This window comes from Triticum urartu, chromosome 3, assembly GCF_003073215.2.
Source record: "Triticum urartu cultivar G1812 chromosome 3, Tu2.1, whole genome shotgun sequence".
NCBI classification, from domain to species: Eukaryota; Viridiplantae; Streptophyta; class Magnoliopsida; order Poales; family Poaceae; genus Triticum; species Triticum urartu.
In genome coordinates this window covers 387,034,880-387,043,914 of record NC_053024.1, presented here as the reverse complement: position 1 = coordinate 387,043,914, position 9,035 = coordinate 387,034,880, and the positions used below count along the sequence as shown (strand labels likewise).

Sequence of the window (9,035 nt, the reverse complement as noted above, 5' to 3'; positions counted from 1 at the left end):
GGCAAAGACGACGTGCCATGGGGGGTGAGAAGGTGGCTACAACCAGCCAAAAATTTGCTGCAAACCCGCAACACAGATGCTTCTAGCCATGGCCGCGGCAAGCTACGGTGATCGGTCGAGGATGCGAGGACGGCCGGAGACGGCAAAGGCGAGGAGGTGGACCGAGAAGGATGGCCGAAGACGCCGGAGGCGGGCAGACATGCTGCGCATGGAGCCTGTTTTTGTTTTTTTTTCAGATGGCGAAAGTGAGATTTGGGGAAAGAAAGGAACAGATCGCACGGTGAAGGGACTCCCAATCGGATGGTCGCGCAGTGACCGGCCCCTATCACTGCCCTTTTCATTACTTGCATAGCCGAAATACATCAGTTGTAGCCCATTCTGTCTTGGAAAAAAAGTTCTGCCCCAACACAACAACAAAGGAAACGGGAAAGGGAAGAGCGAGTTCAGCACCAGTGGCGAACCGGTGTGAATGCGGATCATCGACACATCCACTATGTCAACATCCCTACTCTGGCTAACCCTGCACCAGTCACTGACATCAAGGACCCACACGGCAGCGACCCCATCGCTGCCTCTCGACCCACCAAGACCTGGAAGCCCAACCCAAACAACACTGGGCCACAGTGGGCTCAGTGAGCCAACCTCCCAACCGGCTACTTAAAGGCGCGTCACTCGGAGACTAGGGCATCCAGTGGATCACAACGGCGGCGGCATTGTTCTTCCTTCTCCCCCGATCCTCTCTCACCAATTCTTGTATCAGCTACTGTAATCACACTTAAGACTCGAATTCGTGAGTTGTGCAATAGATTGAGAGTTATATTAGGGTGACCCTAACATCTGGTATCAGATACCAACCCCACTCCCTTCCTCCGCGTCGATCTGGCCCAATTCGTGGAGACGAGAGCCCTGCGCCAGGCGCGATCTCAACTCGTGGCCATGGATCCGTCCGTGCAGTCGTTCCTGGAGCGCCTGGAGACCACTCTCAAGGAGCACACCACCGCGATCCAAGCCTCCAACGCCAAGGTAGAAGATATCGTGGCATGGCACCCGGATCTCGAGTGGCGCGTCGTCGATCTGACCGAGTCGGTGGCGGCCCTGCAGCTCGCACCTCCACCGCCACCACCATCACGCTCGGAGGGTGGACCGCACCACTCGCCGGTGTTGAGTCAACAACCGCCTGCGACGACCGGTACCCACATCGGGGCCGAGTTGGGCGCGGCAGCAACGACACAAGGGCCCGATGGCCACGGCGTCTTCAACATCACACGGGGCCGCCCGCGGCGTCCTTCCTGACGCCGCCGCCGCTCCCGGCAAACGGTCAGTCCGACGTCCCCCCGTCACCCCCTGCCCTTTCGCCGTTCGCGCATGCCAGCCAGCTGCTCAGCGGCTTAGGCCAGGCACATCCCTCCATTCAATTCCCACAATTCACAGGAGACAACCCGAAATTGTGGAAGACTCTTTGTGAACAGTACTTTGCTATGTTTGCTATCATGCCTTCCTTCTAGGTGCCGATGGCAGCGCTGAACTTCTCGGGTTCGGCGTCCATTTGGTTGCAATCGATTCAGAAAAGGCTCACAGAATTCGATTGGGAATTGTTTACTGCTCTATTGTGTACATGTTTTGGGCGTGATTGCCACCAGACACTAATTCGTCAGTTTTACACCGTGCGCCAAACATCCACGGTCGCGGATTATATTGAGCAATTTGAGTCTATCATTAATCATCTCAGTTTGTATTCTGACACGATTCACCCATTCTATTTTCTCACTCGTTTTGTGGAGGGGCTGCGGAAGGATATCTGTGCGGTGGTCTTGGTGCAGCGACCACCGGACTTGGATACGGCCTGTGCGTTGGCGCTCTTACAAGATGAAGTGACGGACGGGGCCTTTGGCTCACTACCGCGACCGCCCGAGGCGCACCACAGACCCGGCATGGCGCTGCCACTGCCCCCACCACCACCGCGCGTGATTCCGCTGAACGGCGCCACGGATCGCCGTGGCACGGAGGCGGCGCGTGCGGACACGTCCAAGGTGAAGGCGCTCCGCGACTACCGCCGAGCCCGAGGCCTCTGCTTCAAGTGCGGAGAGCGCTGGGGACAAGACCACGTCTGCCCCACCACGGTCCAACTCCATGTGGTGGAAGAGATGCTCGAGCTCTTCGGCGTGGACGACGAGAACACGGCCACTTCCCCTACCTGCGACACCGCCATGGCCATCTCTTGTTCGGCGCTGGACGACAGCGTTTCATCCAAGGCTTTCCAGCTTCTCGCCATGATGCATGGGCGCGAGGTGTTGCTACTCGTTGGCAGCGGCAGTTCCACATCTTTTATCGATCAGAAGCTCGCCCACCACTTAACGGGGGCCGTGCCGCTCAAGCAACCTTGCCGCGTCCATGTCGCTGATGGGAGTGAACTCACCTGCACCGCCGCTGTCCCTTCTTGCCAGTGGTCCTCCCAGGGCCACGAGTTCACTACCAACATGAAGATCCTGCCGTTGGGCACGTACGATGCCATTCTCGGCATGGACTGGCTCAAACAACACAGCCCCATGACCATCGACTGGCGCGCCAAGTACATCCAATTCCCCACAGCCATGGGACGAGCTCATTTGTTCGGCCACGAAGCCAACTCAACCACATGTCATGTGATCAATCGATTCCAGCTCTAGAACCTGCACCGCCAAGGCTCTCTGCTACATATTATCTTACTCTGTCCGATCAAGGAGGGATCGTCTGCTTCAGAGGAGTCGCCCGAACTGCAGCAACTGCTAGCTGAGTTCAATGACGTGTTCCAGGAACCCACCGGTCTGCCACCTCGTCATGCTTACGACCACACCATACCACTGATGCCAGGCGCGCAACCGGTGAATATCCGACCATATCGGCACAAACCAGAACACAAGACGGAGATTGAGCGACAGGTGACTGAATTGCTTAGGCCGGGGGTCATCCAGCGTAGTCACAGCAGCTTTTCTTCGCCAGTTATCCTGGTCAAGAAGAAGTACGGGGCATGGCGGTTGTGCATCGACTACCGCCATCTCAATGCCATGACACGCGTCAGCAAATTTCCAGTGCCCGTGATCGAGGAGCTGCTTGATGAATTACACGGGGCTAAATGGTTCTCCAAGCTTGATCTGCGGGCAGGCTATCACCAAATTCGGCTAGCAGAAGGAGAAGAATTCAAGACCGCTTTTCAGACGCACTCAGGCCATTATGAGTTCAAAGTGTTGTCTTTCGGATTAGCGGGCGGGCCAGCAACCTTCATCAGTGTGCTAACTGACACCCTGCAGCCCCTCCTCAGGCACTGCGTGCTTTTGTTCTTCGATGATATACTGGTGTTCGGTCGTACATGGGAAGAACATGTTTCTCACATCCGTCGGGTTCTAGAGCTGCTGCGCAAAGATCAATGGAAGGTCAAGAGATCTAAGTGTGAATTTGGTCAGCAGCAACTGTCTTACTTGGGCCACGTTATCAGTGCGCGGGGTGTGGCCACGGAGCCCAGCAAAATCCGTGTGGTGCAAGAGTGGGCGATTCCTCAAGACGCCAAGCAGGTCCGGCAATTCCTCGGACTCGCGGGCTATTATCGCCGCTTCATTCGAGGATTCGGCATCATCGCGAGACCCTTGTTCAATCTGCTCAAGAAAGGGACCCCATTTGTCTGGACCGATAACACTGCTCAAGCTTTCCAGCTACTCAAGCAACAACTTATCACAGCTCATGTGTTGGCATTGCCGGACTTCACCAAGACTTTCACAATTGAAACGGATGCATGCGACAAAGGGATAGGGGCAGTTTTGCAACAAGAGGGGCACCCAATTGCTTTCATGAGCAAAAGTCTTAGTCCACGGTACCAAGGCCTTTCCACTTACGAAAAGGAGTACCTCGCCATCGTGGTTGCCGTGGACCAGTGGCGGCCATATCTGCAACACAACGAGTTCGTCATCCACACTGACCAGAAGAGTCTGATACATCTTGAGGAACAACACTTGTCCACCCCATGGCAACAGCGTGCTTTCATCAAACTCTTGGGGCTGCATTACACCATCAGGTACAAGAAGGGGACTGATAACACAGCAGCAGACGCGTTATCGCGCGCGGACTCTTCAGAGATCCTCTCGGCCATCATTTCTTGCCAACCAACCTGGCTGGAAGATGTCGTGGTGAGATACAATTGTAACCCCCAGGCGCAGAAGCTGCTGGAACAACTGGCTATCAAAGAAGACTCCAAAGGCTATTTCACTTTGTAGAATGGTGTTATCCACTTCCGTGGGCACATTTGGCTCAGGGGCTCAACAACACTTCAACAGAAGATCATGGCAGCATTTCATGATAGTCCGCTGGGTGGGCACTCCGGCTTTCCGGCCACGTTTCGGCGCATTCGTCGTCTGTTTGCGTGGCCTAAAATGAAGACACACGTTCTGCATTACGTGCGTTGTTGCCCAGTCTGTCAGCAAGCAAAACCGGATAGAGCAGCGTCTCCAGGTTTACTCCAACCCCTTCCGATTCCGCAGCAACCTTGGGAGATGATCACGATGGACTTCATCGACGGACTCCCACAATCCGGTAAACACAACTGCATTTGGGTCATTGTCGACAAACGCACCAAGTTTGCCCGTTTTCTTCCTCTGGCACATCCCTACACTGCTGCCAAAGTCGCACTCCTCTACATGAACAACGTTTACAGGATCCACGGCTTCCTAACCTCGATCGTGTTAGATCGTGACCCTGTCTTCACAAGCCACTTCTGGCAGGAACTTTTCAAGTATGCGGGCACCGAGTTGAGATTGAGCATGGCAAATCATCCGCAAACGGATGGGCAAACTGAGCGAGTCACTCAATGTGTCGAAACTTATCTCCGTTGTTTCGTGCACGCCTGCCCAACCAGATGGAGCCACTGGATACCACTGGCGCAGTTTTGGTACAATACTTCACACCACTCCAGCATCGGGATGTCGCCATTCAAAGCTATGTTCGGGCATGAACCAAGGCATTGGGGGATCACCCCGACCAGTGAGTGCACCGTGCCAGCACTGCATTCTTGGCTGGACGAGCATGCCGTTATCCAAGATCTTTTGCAACAGCATTTGAACAAAGCGCATCAGCACATGAAAGCGCAAGCAGACAAACGAAGATCTCCCCGTAGCTTCTCTGTGGGTGACTCAGTCTACCTCAAAATTCAACCTTACATTCAAACTTCAGTTGCCCGGCGCGCGAACCACAAGCTGGCGTTCAAGTATTATGGACCGTATCAGATCATCGCCAAGATCAATGAATCAGCCTACAAACTAGAGTTACCACCACAGGCTCAAGTGCATCCTGTTTTCCACGTCTCCCAACTACGCCACTACCTGCAGCCGGGTACGCTGTCTCACACTGAACTTCCTCACCCTACTGATGCCCCTGTGGTTCCAGTCACTATCCTTCAGCGACGTTGGCGCAAGAAGAATGGTGCCATGATTGAACAAGTTCGAGTCCGTTGGTCGGATGCATCAGCCCTGGAAGACACCTGGGAGGATCGAGTGGCTCTACAAGCCCGTTTTCCTGCAGAAGAGGCTTGGGGGCAAGCCTCGTCGCAAGGAGGAGGGGATGTCAGCGTCCCTACTCTGGCTAACCCTGCACCAGTCACTGACAGCAAGGACCCAGGCGGCAGCGACCCCATCGCTGCCTCTCGACCCACAAGGACCCCGAAGCCCAACCCAAACAACACTGGGCCGCAGTGGACTCGGTGAGCCAACCTCCCAACCGGCTACTTAAAGGCGCGTCACTCGGAGACTAGGGCATCTAGTGGATCACAATGGCAGCGGCACTGTTCTTCCTTCTCCCCCGATCCCCTCTCACCAATTCTTGTATCAGCTACTGTAATCACACTTAAGACTCGAATTCGTGAGTTTTGCAATAGATCGAGAGTTATATTAGGGTGACCCTAACACACTACGGGAGATATGTTTTGGTGATCCGCTAGCTAGTGCTTAACTCTATCAACACACCTTTGCTCCTCAATTGTAGATTTGCTAGAGATGCCCTTATTGTACATCCAGTGGTATTGTCCTTGTCTTGGCAGACCGTTGACTGGCCCATGAGGCCATGAGTGCCCATGCCGCGTCACCGCGGTCACTTTAATTTAACTAATAATAATCAGATCTCCATCTCAGTTTCTTCTCTACCAAGTTCCTTAGGAGAAAGGCATGGACCAGAGTTCCCCGCAGCCTTGATCTGTCTCCATATATATTGTGATGCATCTCTACCATACTCATTCAATCGAATCAGTCATCCAACCATTCTTCCCCCAATCAAGAGAGACATGGTTCTTAGAGTGTTGATTAGTCCAGCTTTAGTGCAATGGAGCTTCCTGCTATGTGGCAGCCTGGGCTTTGTGCTTCTGTGGCAAGCTGCCAAGCTAATAGACCGGCTGTGGTGGCACCCGCGGCGGCTGGAGCGGGCACTGCGCGCCCAGGGTCTCTGCGGCACCTCGTACCGCTTCCTCGTCGGCGACGTCATTGACTATGAGCGGCGGAGCAAGGAGGCGCGCTTGAGGTCGATGCCGCTGTGCTGCCACAACATAGCCCCTCTCGTCGCGCCGCTGCTCCACGACATTATCCGGGAGCACGGCAAGGCGTGCATATCCTGGTTTGGTCCGTACCCCAAGGTGACCATCAGCGACCCTGAGCAGACCAAGGAGGTGATGTCCAACAAGTTCGGCCACTTCGAGAAGCTCAAGTTTCCGACACTGTCCAGGCTGCTCGCCGGAGGCGTGGCGACGTACGAGGGCGAGCAATGAGTTAAGCACAGGAGGATCCTCAACCCTGCATTCCATCTCGAGAAGATCAAGGTACGTACACTGCTCCTAATTTTTTATTGTTCCATGTGTAGTACTTCAATCAAATGCTGGCGAAATTATAAATTCAACGGAATCATGTGTACTTAATTTGCAGCTCATGATGCCAGCGTTTTCTACTTGCTGCCAAGAACTTGTGAGCAGATGGACGCAATCTCTTGGTTCTGATGGTACATATGAGGTGGATGTTTGTCCGGAGTTCCAAAGACTCACCGGAGATGTCATTTCTCGCACCGCGTTTGGCAGTAACTACGCTGAAGGTGCTAGGATTTTCCAGTTGCAGTCTGAGCAAACTGCACGCCTCCTGGCCAGGGTTAAGAAGATTATCATTTCCGGCTACTTGTGAGTACTCTTTACTACGTAATCATCCTTCCGGCTAATATTTGTGTCTACGGCATACTCTATCTGTTTTCTTTGTGTTATGGTACACGAGCTCAAGTTTCGAAATGCAAACTTTCTACCCCAAAACTATCATGCCAATATTTATCAAAAAAACATGGCCTAGCAAATCGGCTTACCTGAAATGAATTTTCAGGCGACTTGCGCATAGCCGGTTCTGATTAATAAACCAACATCAATCATAGGGATCATGTTGATCTTTAATACTTAAATAGCTAGCCCCTAGTAACATATTTGTTTCAACATACAAGCATGACACCTAAGCATGCAGCATGCATGAAAATGACCCACCTTAACAAGCAACCATTCAAATCAAAAGATCCACCTCAACATGGGAACATGCATGATAATTTACATTCTTTTATTCTATTTATATATAATAAATAGTTTACAACTATAGAGTAAAAGACACAATAAATCATATGTATTTTTAATTTTAGTTTATATATTACTACTTCAAATGTTCATGTCTCATAAAACTAAATATTATTGAAATACATTGCAAAACATTTCCACTACAACGTGTGGGGGCATTGTCTAGTTTAGACTAACACCAGACAACATGTTTTGTCAATTCGCGTTATATTATATTGTGCGTTATCATGAGATTTAGTAGCGCATAGACAGATTAATTAATAAAGTATAGTTAGTTTGTCCGTGCTAGTAGTAATTTGTTGGGGTGTCATTTTTCAGGTCCTTGCCAACCAAAAACAATAGAAGGATGAGAGAAATTAATAACGAAATTGAATCAATTCTGCTCAATCTAATCAGAACAAGAATGCAAGCTATGCAAGAAGGAGAAAATACCAAAAATGACTTGCTCGGTTTGATGCTTGAGTCCAACATGAGGGGCACAGATGAGAATGGCCAATGCATCTCAGGAATGACGATTGATGAGGTTGTGGAGGAATGCAAGTTGTTCTATTTTGCAGGAATAGAAACAACATCAATATTACTCACATGGACAATGGTCATACTAAGTATGCATCCCGAGTGGCAAGATCATGCAAGAGAGGAGGTCCTTGGCCTATTTGGAAAGAATAAAATTGACTACGAAGGCTTTGGCCGACTAAAAACGGTGAGTAGTGTTTTATTTACTTGATTCCATTGTTCTTATGAAATATATATTAGGAAGCATAATAAGTCGTTTAGTCTACAATGTAGGTGACCATGATTCTTTACGAGGTGCTCCGATTATACCCACCAGCTGTTGCTTTCATCCGGAAAACATACAAGGAAATGGAGATTGGAGGTATCACATTCCCTGCTGGTGTGCTCATCGAGCTTCCTGTGTTGTTAATGCACCATGACCCAGACATATGGGGAAGCGACGTGCATGAGTTCAAACCGGAGAGGTTCGCCGATGGGATATCGAAGGCATCCAATAATCCTTGTGCATTCCTACCATTTGGTTGGGGACCACGTATTTGCATTGGCCAACAGTTTGCAATGCTTGAGCCCAAGATTTCCTTGTGCATGATCCTTCAATGCTTTGAGTTCGAGCTTGCGCCATCATACACTCATGCTCTAGATAACACGAAAATGCTACGTCCTATGCATGGTGCGCAAATTAAGCTTAGGGCAATTTAATCGTCACATACGAAAGTATGCATGTTCACTATACAAAAGTATGCATGTTCACTATTTACCGTCATCTGTCTCACCATGTAATCAGGCATAAAATTATGACAAGGATGGGCCTTTTCATATGACCCTTCCATTTTATTCTCGTGGACAGAGACTGCCACATCTGACCTCTGTCACATGGTGCCACTTCATCTCAACTATTGTTTCAAGAATCTTA

General features: G+C 51.0%; 1 pseudogene; it reads left to right on the top strand.

The window, feature by feature from the left end:
- Window positions 1-6,296: 6,296 nt before the first annotated feature.
- On the top strand, window positions 6,297-8,827 carry LOC125548395 (annotated as a pseudogene).
- Window positions 8,828-9,035: the final 208 nt, after the last annotated feature.